Consider the following 17009-nt stretch of genomic DNA (forward strand, 5'->3'; position numbering starts at 1 on the left):
TGTCACCACTCTTCTTGAACATGTCCTTAGCCTAGACTAAGGGTCGGTGGAATATTCTGTTTTGCTTGCAGAATTTTGATGATTCGGTGTTACTCTTTTAACATGGAGTTCTGGCCAAATTGCCAAATGGCAGAATTTTTTCTTACACTCTACTCCAGAACGGAAAGTTGGCAAGTGAGATTTGGTGTAGCCTAGTACAATTTCCAGTCACCAAAAGGACATTCAGAGAAATGTTTCTAATGTGGTTGGTCACGCGCAGTTGTGACCGTTTGTGGTCAAAAGGCTGCCACTCAAGTAGAAAATCTACTTGAGTGGCAGCAAAATCAACGTGAGTAGCTGCGCTCCCTGGTGCACCACGTGGTGCCATTCATGCTGATTTTTCAGTATGTAACTTGCTACTGGTACTAATTCACAGTGCAACCAGCCAATTTCCACCCTTTGTTGGAACGCCACAGAATATTGCTGAGTTTTTATGTAACTCTATAGAATTCCACTGAGTCAAATTTTGCACGTTTTACCCATGCATTGCATAGTCCATGGTGGGATTAAGGTGGTGCATTTACAACACTACGGTGAAGCAACCTGCACTGCAAGAGTGAAGCACAGGCTGCAGGTGCTGTCCCATGAGGGCCACCAGTTTTTGAAATGTAGTGCTCACCAAACCTGTCAGTTTGGTGAATGCTGGCATTATACATTTATTGGGGGACCTGTTGTCACCATGTTAAAGAATATAGGGCCTGACTTACAGTTTGGTAGAGGGGGCTACTCTGTCACAAAGGTGACAGATATCCTGTCCACTGAAATATAAATCCCCTGGGATATAATGGGATTTATATTTCAGCCGACGGGATATCCGTCACTATTGTGATGGAGTAACCCCTCCCCCAAACTCTAAATCAGGCCCTTAGTGAGCCAGATGGATAAATGACCGTTGCTGAATGGAGTGTGAGACAGCATCAGGGGCCCAGTTAGACTTGTTGAACCAGCGTACCTGCAATCCTGGTTGTCAGGCAAAGCAATATGAGGTCCCTGTTGGAGATGCTATGAGGCTGTGATGCAAGGTTGTGTGTTGTCATTGAGGAGGCCATCACCAAAGGGTCTTGTGATGCTAAGTCTTGCATCAAGGATGCATCACACACCGGATGCTTCCTAAAACGCTATGCGGCTTGCAATGCAGATTGTTGTGTTGGCGGCAAGAATGTCATCAACAAGGGGCTTGTGATGTCAAGGCCTACGTTGGGATGCATCGCACACCTGCAGTTACAATGAGGCTGAGGGCTGCAAAGGTGATGCAAACTGCTTATGTCAGGAAAGTCCACGCAGCAGATGCAATGTGCCGGTTGTGTTCGGGGTTGAGCTGCACAGCAGAGGAGACACATCTGTTTTGCTTCTTCCACAGACAGGCAGCCATGACACCTTCGGCTGCACTTCCAAAGGTCATGGACAGGGATGACACTACTTGGGAGGACAGGACTTACAGATGGAAGAGTCCAGGTACTGGATCCAAAGTTGTTGGAAGCCTGTTCCACCCGTGAGGCTTCTGATCAGAAGGTGAGCAAATTAGCCCTTAGAGCCACTCTGGGGCCCAGTCCTTCTGGGGGCAAGAGGGCCACAGGTCAGAACAGCAGGGTAGCAGTCTTTCAGCACATCAGTCGAGCTGAGCAGCAGTCCTTTCATCAGTACAACAGTCCTTATTGCTGGCTAAGTCTTCCACAGGTCCAGAAGTGTACTGAAAATTTGGGTCTAAGGGTCCAACATTTATACCTGGTGTCCACTTTGAAGTAAAGGAGGATTTTAGGTGTTTCCTCCCTTCCCGAGGTGTCATGCATTCCCTTTCTCCCTGTCATGGCTCCAACTTGTCTGGGGTCACAAAAGGTTAGCTACAAACCTTTTGTGAGAGTGCTCTGACAGGACCCTTGTGAAGTGCAAGTGTGGTAAATGACAGTTCCTCCCCCTTGTTAACTCAGAGTGGCTCATCCTGTCAACACGTATTTTCACCTTGTTTCACTGTCTGGGACCAACGCACAAAGAACAACTGCCAGCAACACCTAGTTACGTGACCCCAGATCAGGCTGCCACCACCAAATGGCAAGGACAAGAAAATGCCAACTTGCTAAAACTGTTTTTTTCAGATTTGTGACTACAAATCAGACTTTGCAATTAAAGGGGGCTTTTAATTATAATTCTTAAGACACCAAACTTAACCTGTCTACCTGATCCCCACTGGAAGTTACAACCTACTAAATGTATTAAGGTAACTCCAATACATGTAGTAAGTCACTACCAGGACATGTAAACGTTATTGTACATGCCCTACATTTTGAAAACACTGCACTCTGCCCTGTGGGTGGTTCGGGGCATTCCCTAGAGGTTACATATGTATTAAAAAGGAAAGTTTAAGCTTGTCAAAAGGTTTATTTTGCTTGGTTGAAATGACAGTTCAAAACTTCACATACATAGGCTGCAGTTGCAGGCCTAAGAAATGTCTAAAGGGCTACCTAAGTGTGTGGCACAATCTGTTCCACAGAACCACAAGTAGCAATTAATCTACAGGTCCTAGGCATGTGCAGTACCACTTTACTAGGGACTTACAAGTACATTAAATAGGCCAATTGTATATAAGCAAATTCAACCATGCTTTATGAGAGCTCAAGAACGTTAGCACTGGTTAACTGTGGTAAAGTGTGCAAAGTCCTAAAGCAGGCAAAAACGAAGTCAGCAAAACAGGAGAATTGAAGACACAAAGTTAGGGGAGAACCATACTAAGGATGCAAGGTCTAACAGTTACAGATCATGTGATGCATATCATGCATTCCCAAAACTTATTAGATTGCAGTAATGCGTCTTCATATGTCAGAGTGTCATTTTGTGTAGTAAATCACAAAGATTTTGCCAAAAGTAGGTGGAACTTATTTTTATAGTACTCCTGAGTTCCAAGAGTAAGCCAGGACAACTATAGGAGTAACTCACTCCTTCTCATAGAAAGATATCTTTGAATCAGACCCAAGGTCACTACATATTTTATTAAAAAGTAAGCAATGAGCTGTTGGAGATATTTAAGGGTGATGTAAGGCTTCCTTGAGTGGTATATTTGCGAAGAACCACATTTATTCAAATAAAGCCACCAGCCTCTATACTCACAAACATATATATTTTACAAGATTATCCCGTCACCAGCAATTGAATAGTACAGAGACAGTAGCGGGCCCACCCTCCACAAATATTTAAAAATGTGCACTAGTCTTGGTCATGAGTGTCCTTTTAGGTGGTGGCAGAGATGTAGCTAGAGAGGCAATTGAAATACTTACACATCCCACTCCTGTTTTCTCCTTGCTACTAATCTTACAGACATAGGGCCTGATTCTAACTTTGGAGGACGGTGTTAAACCGTCCCAAAAGTGGCGGATATACCACCTACCGTATTACGAGTCCATTATATCCTATGGAACTCGTAATACGGTAGGTGGTATATTCGCCACTTTTGGGACGGTTTAACACCGTCCTCCAAAGTTAGAATCAGGCCCATAGTGAATTGTTGCCATTAGAGAAGGTAGCATTATGAGTTATAAAATTCACAATTTCATAATTCTATGGGGTCTTACACTCATTAGAGGAAATAAACTATGGATATGTTTGATCTACATTCACAAGTGTATAGTATTTCCAGGATGCAGGACACAATAAAGTAAATTAGAAAGACATAGGGTAGGAAATTAGTAACAATTGTTTCAACTTACATTTACAAATGTTCACATTTACCTGTATGCTTGGTGACTGGGTCTCAATGGGTGTAGATTATCGTTTATGATGTTCATATCATCATACTGCAGTGCTCTGCATTTCCATCTGAACAGTATCTTACTTCTTAAAAGCATGCATATTCTCTTTATACATCCAAGTGTTATTGATTATGGTAATTTAAACAAATGTATCCATTTCAGTGACCTGTATCACAACTTCCCAATCAATATAAAAAAGAAATATGAATGAGGTATGCTGACTTTTCTGTCATTGAGTGGCCATTGTTCTTCCACCAAACGAAGCCTGGAATGTCGACCAGTGAAAATACACACATAATTAAATGCCATCTAAGTAAATTATAGATGGACTACCCAAGTTAATCTCAAATACTGGAAGTTAGGCTGGGTCACAGTCTAGACCACATTTTCAAGAGTGTGCATTAAAGATATGTTCCACTGCTAATGATATTCAGTATTAGTAGAGCTCAAATACAAACTCTGCAGATAAAACTACTACGTCATGCTATTGTGATTTGGCAAGCAATTCAGGCCTCTTCAGTGAGGTGCAGCTTGTGTCCTGTGCACAGTGAACTACAGGACCCACATCTGGTCACAGCCACAGCACTTACGTTGTCTCATGGTGAAAAACAAAACATTGATGCTTGAGTGAATCTCTTGATTCAAGCACATCTATTCGTGTGGTCGGATAAGTAAAGTCGGAGCACTCAAAACCTGCTGCAGATGGTAAAAGCTCTAAGCACAAATACTCATAGAGGAGAATCCTCTATCTGTAAAGATCTTGGAAATAACAGATCTATTTACTGGCAGCTAGCACTGCTAACTCCTTCCATCCATATTGTGGATTTTTTCTAGAAATCCTTTTAAACCTAAGCCAAGCCAATAGACATTCTCAAGGCTGTGTGCTGGCCACGACTTTATTCAATCTATACCTGGTGGACCGGTTTGTGCAATTGGACACGACTAGCACTCATCCCCCAAACTGGCCCAACATTTAATAACAGCACTATTATATGCAGCCAATATCATTTTATTGAAACGTTCAGGCACTGGCCTGCAATTGTTGCTTAATGTTTTCCACCAATATTGCGTGCTAAATGAGCTATCTGTGAACCTGGGGAAAACCAAAGTAATCATCTTTGGAAAATGAGTAATCAAGAAAAAGCAATGGTTTTGGGGGGGAAAGCCAGTGGGCAGAATTGGCAGTTATAAATACCTTGGTGTCTGGCTACAGAAGTGCTGGTCTCAATGTCTGCATCTAAACACCCAGAAAGCAAGGATGGCATCTTAAGTTGCATCCTTGCAAGTCCTGGCAAACAAATTGCAAAGTCCATCTTCGTGTCCACTGCTCACCGTGATTAAGGCAAAGTTTCATCCCGCATTGTTATATGGTCTGGAAATCTCACTCAGAACAAAGCCTTTCACCTACTCTTTCTACTGCCACATAGTACCTCTCTGGTGCAAATTAGTCTGGAATTTGGACTGCAGGAGCAAGAACTGGTAGAAGAGGGGGACTTACCTAAATATGCTTCACTGTTAAGACAGGCAATTCCGAACTCACTGAAGGCCCTGATTTGGAAAGAAATTGGTCTTAACACACCCCAAAATCCAAACATGTGTTCGGAGAGAGCTGCGGCGACAGTCATGCACCTGCAAGCTGAGCATCTTTGTCTGAAAACTTAGCACACAAACCCTTTAAGCAATTACTGAATAAACAAATTAAGCAGCTCTCCTGAACCAACAACTTACAAGGTGCCAGCTGATCAGCCATACATGGCTGCCTTACTAAAAAAGCACCTAAAAATAGAAATGCTCTACGTTAGACTTGGCCTGCTCCCTTCACTCGATGCTGTTCCAAAGTTGGTTTTGCCATCAAATTGAGAGAGATGCAGGCTATGTGCATATCCTCGGGAGAACTTTTTACATATCCTTTGCATGTACCGTGTTCTGTTTCCTTGATGTTAAATCTACCTAAGAGACATCTTAAATGCCAATGGCATTAGGACCTGCCACCAGGCAATCCTGGTCTGGCTAAAGGGGTTGACTCCTCAATATATGGCATGCTTTGCAAAATTCATATTAAAAGCTGACCGCCTACTCAAGCTCACCTCAATCAATCAAGAAGGAAGTTGGAACGCAGCAGTCTAATAGCTTTCACACCATGTCTGTCGCCTTCCTTTTGCTTTATTGCCATTCTGTATTATTTGTACATTGGTACCTCTGTTTTTTCAGTCTTATGGTGTTCAAAGCACCAAAGGAATTGTCTGTGCTATAGTCTTAACTTTTCTTTGTTGTTGATTGCAATGATTTTTGTTAATCGTGCAAATAAATAAAAATACAGATACATTCACATTTGTGAAATGTCTTTCTCTACAGATGAGTAAAACATAATTATTAATTTAGCTTACTATGGTTAAAATGGGTCTAAAATTATGTATTTCTCAGGGCTTTAAAATTAAAATTGATCGCATGAAGTCATGCAATTAGGTAGCAATTTCCTTAAACATGACATTTCTAAGAATAAATTGCCTACCGAACATTATGTAGAAATAGGCGATCATCTCTGTGTGTAGACCTTTTGAGATCATGTAAACTGTTTGAGACCTGAGGGGAAAATGAGGACTCCACACATCAAAATCTATGCATGTATAACTGGCCTTGAGAAACCCAGAACTGATGCACTTAGGGGCACATTCAAGAGCCCCTAGCGCCACTCCAGCATCACTTTTAATGACGTTCCGGTGGCGCTATGCCCTGCACCATATTTACAAGGTGGTGTTTAGCCACTTTTTGTGGCTTAACACCATGTTGTAAATACGATCCCTTCACACGTAGCATTCTGCTTGGAAGGAGCGTGCAAGGGGTATTGCTGTGGGCGGGCCACAGCAACACCAATTGCATTTTGATGTTGCCTCAGATTTACGAGATTTCATAAACCTAAGGCAGTGCCAAAATCGAATGCCACCCGATGGGTGGTGTTAGCAAGGTGCAAAGAGGAGGAATAATAGTATTCCTCCTCATTTTTTGCTTTTCTATGCATGCTGCATTTTGCAGCATGCATAGAAAGAGCAAAATGTCAGAGATGACTGTGTATGTGGGGGAAGGTGTTCCTTCCTTCACATAAACAATCATTTCAAAATGACACTTTAGCACTTCTGTGTGTGCTGTATTCTGCAGCACACACAGAAGTGCCAAGTTGCCATTAGTGGTTGTTTATGTGGACACCTTCCCACACATAAACAATCAAACCCCTCAACGAAGACATCCATGCACAATGGTGCAAGGATGCCTGCAGTGGCGCTAGGCAGCTCAATTTAGTGCCAGCACAGGGGACAACACAGGGGTGCGCCATATTCAATTAAATACGGTGCAACACTGCATTGTGTCCATATTTAAAAGAAAACTGCAGAGTGACAAAAATGGCAGCTCCATCATTTTCTTTTAAATACGGGCCTTAATGTATAATGTACTGGTGGTTCATGTTTGCAGCGAGGTCACCTGGCACAAAGGCTTGCATTGGGATTGTAGCAGGGGCTGCCTGGGAACTGACGTGGAACATTATTATAAAAAAGCACAAAAGCCTCTGATTGACTCAACGTCAAAATGAAAATAATTGGAAACAATAAATTAGGCAAAAGGGAATATTCCCAGCAAAATTGTATTATATTGAGAAAACTGACATCTAGTCGTTATTTCAATATAAATTATCATGTTCACATATTCAAGCAGGTTAAAGAATAGTGTGACAACGTTATTTGGCATGCTTGGTGGGTCTCTACCGAACTGCACTTGAAAACTTATTAAAGATTCTATTGATTGACGAAGTGGTTCTCTTCCTTACATGATTAAGATGGGAAACATCAATATTAATTAGCTAATGCAGTTAGAATAGAAATTTAGGTTTTGCTGAATGTAGCATTTTAGAAAAACATACGCCTCTACAAAAGCACACCACAATGAATTTGGTAAAATTATGGCGAGCATTGTGTCATGCTGATGACATTTCACTATGCCATGTAATGCTAACTGATTTCCAAAGCGCCATGATTAATACTAAAGAAATATGTTAAGAAAAACCAACTAAGTGTAAATCTGATTAAAATCCTGGATGTGACAGACAGTGGTATCTTGATGGTGATAGGCTACTTGAAATTAATGACAGCTTCTCCTTGTCGTTAATCATTTGTAGGAGGCAGGTGTGCGTCCAAGTTGGTGGCTAGCCCTTACTTTGAGTTTGAGCATACTTACCAGAGTCTGCTGTGAGCTACCATCAGCACTGCGGCCTGCATTCATCGGTTCCTTAATGTAAATCTTCTATAGATGCGAGTCTGCTTCTCGCAGATGTCCAGTGACAAAGTGGATAGTTTGGGGAGATTAAAAACTACAGTGCAGAGAAAAGGGGCATACATAGAGTGGAACTAGCCTATTCATATGCTGAACCGGTAGTCAGAGGGAGGTGGATTATTTCTGCGCTGGCCACTTTGAAGTGATGCTCAAGTGACAGTTTCCCATTTGCAGCGTCTAATTTGAGCAGTGGTTGCCAGTGAGGTCCACCAGCACTCATTTTTGGGGACCAGCACTTATTTTTCTTCATTGGATATTGACTGCAAGCAAGAGAGTGAAAAACAAACGGCAAAGATTGAAGAGAAAGGCGGAAAAATGGGCACAAAGAGAGAAAGGAGGGACTGGTAACAGTGAGAGGAATAGGCAGCAGTGCCTTGTAGTGGATTAAAGAGATCTGAGCTGAATTCATCACTTCGTAGCCTTGGTATTCAGCACACCAAATTGTAATTGCACCACAAATCAGAGCTTTGGGCACCAGCACTTATTTTTTTACAAATTATGTGCAGGTCATTTGACTTGAGATATTCTTCAAGATACCCAGCCGCTCCAAGAAACATCAAAGCGAGGGGGACAAACTAGACTTTTTAATTTTCAAGGTGACAGTGAAAGGACCCAACATATACTTGACATATCTGGAAAGTATAATCCTTAAAGTTCCAGTATTATTGAAGAACCTCAGGAAATTGACACGAACACAGATGTTAAAATCTAAATTTTATGTTCCACAGGGGCCCATTTTGGCACCCACAGTATTGATGGCACAGCTGGCGACGTCTTTTGAGGCACTCCTGACAACAGAAAAGAACTAAGAGTGCTAAAAAAAAAAAACGCCTGGCACCTTTCAGTTGAGGGCATTACAACTGGTGTGGAAGCACCTTCATGGCTACCTAAATATACAGTGGAGCATGAGCCGTCTTTGGAAGGCCGGTGTAAAAAGTTAGTTGTGCTCAGATCACATCCTTTGTTGGAGATGAAAAACAGTACTGGGCTGACCCTAATGGTGACTCTCACAGAGGAAGTCTAGATCCTAGAGGCAGTGCAACCAAAAGACAAAATATAGATTGCAGTCAGTACAGTATACATCTTCTCTGATGCCTCCCAAACAACAAACGCAACGGTTGGGTTTTGTTAAACCCCAGAAAGAAATTATGGCCACAGCAAAAAAGCACATGGTTTGAATCCATCTAAGCTAAGTATGGAAGTGAGTGGCCAAATTTATCTCTTATTGATTCTGTTAGACGTCCATAGCCTCCTTGATTTGCGGTACAACGAGAACACTGCCGAAATGTTGCTTTCTGGCCAATGGCTACATGCTATGAAACTCCTAAAGTAGGTGGCCACAGCAGACGAACATCTGCAATGCATATTTAAAGATTGCACAATCCCGTCAGCGCTGGACCTTGAGCTCAAGGTGGATCATAATGATAAGCACTGCCTAACGTCCTGGATAAGAAAGGAGAATCAGTGGAGGTAGGAATCACCTTTCGAGCAGTACAGAAAAAAGTGTCACTTTTATATGGCGATGGTCAATATTATTGTCTTTTCGAAAAAGCCTGGCCTCGGAAGTGAACTTTGTTTTAGGCTTTCCTAAGTTAAAAAAGAACTAAAACCCAGATACCTCATGCTTCACTTCATTGTATGCCATTAGGCAAATTGTGGACTTTCGTGATTTTAACAATGGTGATTCTTGTATTAATGCCATTTGGCAAAACATAGCGAATTAAGCATAAGATTGATCTTTCGGGGCCAATGTATTTGTTTTTGTAATATGAGAGGACTAATGAAATGCTGTACTGCATTGTGATGATTTTGTCTGAGGGGTCGACTAACTTTTGGACCCTAGTAGCCTTGGTTCGAATCCCAGCCTGACCATTTGACAAATGCCCCTGTGCCTAAAAATGTAAATATGTCAGATGAGATTATAAGTATGAAAGTTAGCTTTGTACTGCAGAAATAATGATGTAAAATAGAATGGTTGTCTCCATTGACTCCTCCCCCAGATTCATTTAGAATTGTCCACACCTCCCCTACTAGGTTTGAGCTATAAAAATATCTATGTATATATCCACAATCTTCTAATAAATGTGAATTTTAGAACTCTGGTTTGGTTAAGTGTCCAGGCTTTATTGTAGAAAGTCACATGTATTTGTTTTCGAAAACTTGATAAAAATGAATGTGTTCGGATCTTAAGCAGAACCAATTGAATTATGCAGCAGTGGAGGGCTAAAATATCCCGCAGCGCTGACAAAATAAAGCAACAACCACAGGAAAATGATGCAACTTTCTGTGGCAGTATTATTATGGTATTTTGTCATTTCAACAGTTAATAATCCTGTCTGAGCAAACTTCCACCTCATAAGAACCAGTTTAACACCTCAATATAGCCATCAGGGAAACACACACCCTCACAGTTAACTATTGCAAAATATCTGCTGTTGTGCGAAACCACATTTTGGCACGCTCTTTACATACTTTTCATCCCTTTGAGCTATTTTTTTTTATTTATGTTGGCAACGTATGCAGCACATGGTGGGTTACAAGGAAAAAGCGGCAAATTCATAGCAATGCGGAAAATGCCACAGCCAAAAAATTACATATTTCCAGTGTTTCTGCTAATTAGGAAGAAAAGTCTATTTAAATGGTCAATCGAGAAAGGGCTTTACAAAAAGGTTTTACTTACGATTTTTTATAAAGCAACATTGTTCAATGCAGGTAACATCTGTATTTCGGGTTGGGCTATCTTCTTCAAATCTGGATCAATATTATGATTGTTCGTCGCAAATTTCATGAAATTGGACCTAGGAATCTGAAGAGTAGAGATAAACACCCTTAAGAGATATAGTTGAACAACGTGCCATCTGGAAACTCGACAGAGCACTTTCACGTGGGAGGTACACGCAGGAGGCTAGAAGGTGGGTGTGAAAAACACTCTCTGTCCCTTATATTTCCTGGACCTCTGGCTATTTTTAAACGATCTTTTACAGTAATGTGGTGTTCAGCAGATTACGGACAAGTGTTTTTTCAGACTCTAGCAGCAGTAGAAATATATTTACACAGGCTACAATATTTACAGTGCCAAACAAAGTAATCAGTCAGAGAACGAAAAATAAAACTACTGGTGTGTGTTTCACCGTTGGCACTAACTGGTAGTTTCAAGGAGCAAGGATAGTTCTTGTATAGTTAGGGACATATTCTCCATATTTGCAAGGTGACGTTAAGTCACTTTGCGTGGATTAACTTGCCTTTAAAATATGGGCCATTCCGATGCAGATGTCAGACGTACAGTGGGTGTTGCTGTGGATGTACCCACGCAACACCCAATGCTTTTTGACACTGCCCCAGATTTACAAGGAAACGTAAATCTGAGGCAGCACCAAAAACTAACACCATAACAGGGGTGGCGTTAGCATGGCGCAACGAGGAAAGATACTTTAATTTCTTCTTGTTTTTGCTTTTTCTATGTGTGTTGCATGCTGCAGCACACATGGAAAGAGCAAAAGTCCATTAATGATTGTTTATGTGCAGGAAAGGACACCATCCTGGACATACAGGGAGTGCAGAATTATTAGGCAAATGAGTATTTTGACCACATCATCCTCTTTATGCATGTTGTCTTACTCCAAGCTGTATAGGCTCGAAAGCCTACTACCAATTAAGCATATTAGGTGATGTGCATCTCTGTAATGAGAAGGGGTGTGGTCTAATGACATCAGCACCCTATATCAGGTGTGCATAATTATTAGGCAACTTCCTTTCCTTTGGCAAAATGGGTCAAAAGAAGGACTTGACAGGCTCAGAAAAGTCAAAAATAGTGAGATATCTTGCAGAGGGATGCAGCACTCTTAAAATTGCAAAGCTTCTGAAGCATGATCATCGAACAATCAAGCGTTTCATTCAAAATAGTCAACAGGGTCGCAAGAAGCGTGTGGAAAAACCAAGGCGCAAAATAACTGCCCATGAACTGAGAAAAGTCAAGCGTGCAGCTGCCACGATGCCACTTGCCACCAGTTTGGCCATATTTCAGAGCTGCAACATCACTGGAGTGCCCAAAAGCACAAGGTGTGCAATACTCAGAGACATGGCCAAGGTAAGAAAGGCTGAAAGACGACCACCACTGAACAAGACACACAAGCTGAAACGTCAAGACTGGGCCAAGAAATATCTCAAGACTGATTTTTCTAAGGTTTTATGGACTGATGAAATGAGATTGAGTCTTGATGGGCCAGATGGATGGGCCCGTGGCTGGATTGGTAAAGGGCAGAGAGCTCCAGTCCGACTCAGACGCCAGCAAGGTGGAGGTGGAGTACTGGTTTGGGCTGGTATCATCAAAGATGAGCTTGTGGGGCCTTTCCGGGTTGAGGATGGAGTCAAGCTCAACTCCCAGTCCTACTGCCAGTTCCTGGAAGACACCTTCTTCAAGCAGTGGTACAGGAAGAAGTCTGCATCCTTCAAGAAAAACATGATTTTCATGCAGGACAATGCTCCATCACACGCGTCCAAGTACTCCACAGCGTGGCTGGCAAGAAAGGGTATAAAAGAAGGAAATCTAATGACATGGCCTCCTTGTTCACCTGATCTGAACCCCATTGAGAACCTGTGGTCCATCATCAAATGTGAGATTTACAAGGAGGGAAAACAGTACACCTCTCTGAACAGTGTCTGGGAGGCTGTGGTTGCTGCTGCACGCAATGTTGATGGTGAACAGATCAAAACACTGACAGAATCCATGGATGGCAGGCTTTTGAGTGTCCTTGCAAAGAAAGGTGGCTATATTGGTCACTGATTTGTTTTTGTTTTGTTTTTGAATGTCAGAAATGTATATTTGTGAATGTTGAGATGTTATATTGGTTTCACTGGTAATAATAAATAATTGAAATGGGTATATATTTGTTTTTTGTTAAGTTGCCTAATAATTATGCACAGTAATAGTCACCTGCACACACAGATATCCCCCTAACATAGCTAAAACTAGAAACAAACTAAAAACTACTTCCAAAAATATTCAGCTTTGATATTAATGAGTTTTTTGGGTTCATTGAGAACATGGTTGTTGTTCAATAATAAAATTAATCCTCAAAAATACAACTTGCCTAATAATTCTGCACTCCCTGTAAACAATCATTCCCTGCAATGCAGGTGCCCTTGCACTAGGCAACTAAATGTAGCACCAGCTCTAGGGGAAACTGAGGGGCACACTGTATTTTTGTAAATACAGAGCATCTCTGCATTTCTGAAGTGGCACAGTGCAGTGCTGCCAAATTTGGCATAGAGTTGCACTGTGCCGCTTTTTTGTAAATCTAGCCATTAGTGTTAAGAGCGCCAAAATGAAAAATCATAAGACACAGTGGGGCAGAATGACAATATCTCAGACAGTGCAGGATAGAAATCCAAGTTTTGGTGCCGAATTCCATGAGATGGAAAAAACAGGACCAGTAGTTCTTAAACCTTTTGACTTTTGTGGACTCCCCCTGAAATAGATGAAATGTTCAGAGTGTCCATGCTAGAATATTCATTTATACATGATAGAAAATGCATCGAATTAACCTAAAATTTATGAATTTGAAATATAGATCTGACAACACATAGAGGGTCATTATGAACCTGGCAGTCCTGCTCCATCATGCTGGCGGTGGCGGCCAGACTGTCGACAGCGTGGCGTTGCGGGACCGCCAAATTATGACAATGGCAGTGAACTGGCTGTATTGCAGTCATTTCACCACCCTTACCGCCAGGGGGGTAGGACTGCCTGTCCAAAGGTTGACCACTTTCAATCCAGCAGACCACCTAACACTGCCCGCGGTATTTTTAGTATCCTTATCGCTAGGGACTCTGTGGTGGCAGCCCCGCCACGGAATCCCTAGCAGTAATGATACTGGCGACAGGAATGCTCATTCCTGTTGCCACTGCAGGACTCCCCAACACCCCCTCCATGTAGGACCCACCCCCAACACCATCTCAAGCCCTCCACCCCCAAGCAATGACACCCCACCCTCCGATCCCCATTCCAAACCCCCCTGCCCCCAATCCCCATTCCAAATCTCCCGCCCCCTCTCAATCTCTATTCCAAACCCTCCCACCCCCGTACATCCACGCAGGCACACATCACACATACATACATACATACACGCACACGCATTCACACACACATGCACACAGGGCCACAACACACCCCCACCTCCTCCATTCTTACAAACACACACCCCCATTCACGCACACAACACTCAACTGCCCCCCATCCCCTCCCCTGTCGGTCGATCACCTTACCTAGTGGTCGCGCTGGTCGTCTGGGAGGGAACAGGGTCCATGGCGCTTGCTCTGTTGCCAGCGCCCAGCCAACACAACACCACTGCTGTGTCGTGTTGACATGGCCGTGCCAGCGGAGCAACCTCCCCTGCACCGACAACCGCCAGTATGGCTGCTGGCAGCGCTCCACCCAGTTTATGGCGGAGAGCCGCCAGCAGTCATAATATGGTGGTCTGATGACCGCCATCACTGGCAGTCTTGTGGCTGGTGGGACTTCGGTGGTCTACCTTGTAGGCCGCTGAAATCATAATGAGGGCCCTAGTCATTTAATGTGTATGTGTTTAATCAAACGCTAGAAACGTTGGTCTCAATTTAGCTTTATTGAAGGTTGAACTAAAGTTATGTAATCATGTAATTTAGAGTCTTCATTAACAGAATATATGAAAACGATATTGAATTTCTAATGTTTATATTTTAAATATGTATGTAATTTTAGAAAAACACAGTAGGGTGTCATACTCATTGAAATGTGCCAGCAACAATAATCCTTTTTGATTAATGTAATGTGAAAACTAATAAGTCACATTTATGTTAAAATCTATGATTCACCTAATGAAATTAATGCTTTATTTCAATATAAATATGTTATTGTATTTCTTAGTTTAATTGAGGCCTAATTCAATTTGGAGACTGTGCAGATGTAATTCTGTTTAACAAGATCTTTTTCACAAGAAGCTAGTTGGTAGTAGAAGAATGCATTGTTTAGGCAGAGAGGGATGTGTAGTTTTGCCCTTGAAAAAGGAACATACTGGACTATGGACCTTGCGTGGGATCGAACAAAGAGATGGTGTTCTCATACATACATGGGAAAAGATGGCAGTGTAACCTTTGAAGTTGTGTGATCGATTTCTATTCAATGGAAACCCATTCAACGTAATGTGGACTTACCACTTTGACAAATTGGATTAATGTGGCCCTTTTGATATAATGATGAACATTTAAATTTGGGGTAGTTCCTGAGAGACTATCCATAGATCATGATTGCTGTTGGACCTGGCCCTTTGACAGGTTCATCCCCTGATATTTTGCTTGCTTCCTCCTATTTGTTCTGACCTCTCGCAGTTGGCTCTAGGACTTTGAGCACTTTATCACTGCTGATCAGTGCTAAAGTGCAGGTGCTCTCCCATCTAAAGTTGGTATGATTGGCTTATACCTAAATGGCATATTTAATTTACCTAAAAGTCTCTTGTACAGTGATATCTCTATACCCAGGGCCTATAAATTAAATGCTATTAGCGGGCCTGCAGTGCTGCTTCTGCCACCCACTGAAGTAGCCTTTCAAACCTCTCTCAGGCCTGCTAGCGTAGGGCCTGTGTGCACAGTTTTCTGCCACAGGTACCTGCCATTTAAATTTATTTGCCAGGCCCAGAACTTCCCTTTTAATACATGTAAGTCACCCCTAAGGTATGCCCTAGCAAGCCCTATGGCAGGGTGCTATGTATGTAGAAGGTAGGACATGTGCCTGGTTGGGTGGCCTGTGCTGGTAGTGACAAACAGCCTAACTTGGTGTCTCACTGCTGTGAGTGCTGCCTTCTCGTAGGATTGCATTACAAATGCCGTGCCTTATGTGTTGAGGTACTGTCTGATTTATGAGGGGTAGCGTAGGCATGTTTGCGATGGTTGTAATGGCGATGAGAAATGCTGCTTACTGATGTAAGTGGATTTTTTATTACTATTACAGAAATCCCACTTCTAGAAAGTGAACATTTTTCTGCGCTTATGACTCTGGTGTTTTGCAGCTTGACTCCAATCCACATCTTGGCAGACTGACAGTTGGGCTTTGTGCATACTTTTCAGACAGCCTGTACATAGGGAGGGCGGAGTTGTCACAGAGGTGAATCTACATGCTGAATAGTCTTCCTGGGCTAAGAGAAGGGAGAGACGGGGCACACCTGCATTTGAAAAAGGCTGTGCCCTGGCCTCACACAACAGGGTCGTTTGCCCCCAACTGATGTTTGGAGCCAGTGCAGGAGGAGAGAGGGGCACTCCCAGAACCAGTTGTAACTGGTTGGAACCTCCCCTCCACTTTCTTTGTAACACACTGTAAAAATGGGTATAAGTACAGGGGAATTTGCCCCACAATTTGGGAACTCTTGGTGACATTTTGGAACTGGACACATAATGCTGGAGGCACTCACCAGGAACCGCCATGGACTGCTGCTGCTATGCTGACCTGTGACCTGCTTGGTCACCTGAAGGAACTGCCACTTTCCTGCATCCACCTTGTGCTGGCTTGCTGCTGGGCCCTACCACCTGTGCTCCTTTCTCTTTTACTGTTGTCCTTCAGGGGCTGGGTGTCGTGGCCCTGGACCCATGCAACAGAAATCTAGCGCCTGGAGGAGCGCTTATATTTTGATCTATAAACTGCTCTTAAAGTGTGGTCTGATGGTGAAGAAACTGCCCCCAGCGATTGAAAGCGCTTTTCTGCCCCCAGGATTCACCACCGCGACCTGGGCGTTGTGCTTGGTAAAACACGTGTTTTTAATCACCACCGCTGCCCGGGCAGGTGGTTTCATCAAAGCACAAGTGACGCACCGCTTTTGTGCCCCTGGGGCATGAGGAGAACCTGAAGGAGAGGAAACCAGAGCAAGGGTGCTCCTATCG

At 42.8% G+C, this 17009-nt stretch overlaps 1 protein-coding gene across 5 annotated transcripts in view; it reads right to left on the reverse strand.

Moving 5' to 3' along the window:
* Positions 1 to 17009, reverse strand: part of CDH12 (cadherin 12) — a 2251017-nt gene that overhangs the window by 1896162 nt on the left and 337846 nt on the right. For 2 of the 5 annotated variants that reach the window (XM_069219515.1, XM_069219518.1), the window contains exon 3: positions 10783 to 10908. The exons of the other annotated variants lie outside the window; for them this stretch is intronic. The gene's annotated coding sequence lies outside the window, so the exon portion shown is untranslated. The remainder of the gene's footprint in view (positions 1 to 10782; positions 10909 to 17009) is intronic. 5 annotated transcript variants of the gene reach the window in all.

This window comes from Pleurodeles waltl, chromosome 2_2, assembly GCF_031143425.1.
Source record: "Pleurodeles waltl isolate 20211129_DDA chromosome 2_2, aPleWal1.hap1.20221129, whole genome shotgun sequence".
NCBI lineage: Eukaryota > Metazoa > Chordata > Amphibia > Caudata > Salamandridae > Pleurodeles > Pleurodeles waltl.